Below are 746 nucleotides of genomic sequence, written 5' to 3'. Positions count from 1 at the left end.
GGGGCCCACAGACGGGAAGATATCAGGGGGTAAACAGGGAATAAAAGGAGTAATATTAAGGGGCCCACAGACGGGAAGATATCAGGGGTTGTAAACAGGGGATAAAAGGTGTGATATCAGGAGCCCACAGACGGGAAGATATCAGGGGTTGTAAACAGGGGATAAAAGGAGTGATATTAAGGAGCCCACAGACGGGAAGATATCAGGGGGTAAACAGGGAATAAAAGGAGTAATATTAAGGGGCCCACAGACGGGAAGATATCAGGGGTTGTTAACAGGGGATAAAAGGTGTGATATCAGGGGGCCACAGACGGGAAGATATCAGGGGGTAAACAGGGGATAAAAGGTGTGATATCAGGAGCCCACAGACGGGAAGATATCAGGGGGTAAACAGGGGATAAAAGGAGTGATATGAAGGGGCCCACAGACGGGAAGATATCAGGGGGTAAACAGGGGATAAAAGGTGTGATATCAGGGGGCCACAGACGGGAAGATATCAGGGGGTAAACAGGGGTTAAAAGGAGTGATATTAAGGGGCCCTCAGACGTGAAGTGTCCATGATTGATAATGCACATGGTAATATAAAGATTCCAAGCTCTAAGGATACGAATTTTGTCGATTATACTCCTGAAAGCTAAAGCTAAAAAGAAGTGCTTTAAAATTCTAAAATGCATGTCTACAACAATATCTTGAACACTTTTCATAAAGTTTGATTCTATGTAATTTGATGATTAGGTAAGGGAGGG

This window comes from Eurytemora carolleeae, unplaced genomic scaffold (assembly GCF_000591075.1).
Source record: "Eurytemora carolleeae unplaced genomic scaffold, Eaff_2.0 scaffold2534, whole genome shotgun sequence".
NCBI lineage: Eukaryota > Metazoa > Arthropoda > Copepoda > Calanoida > Temoridae > Eurytemora > Eurytemora carolleeae.
This window is presented reverse-complemented; position numbering follows the sequence as displayed.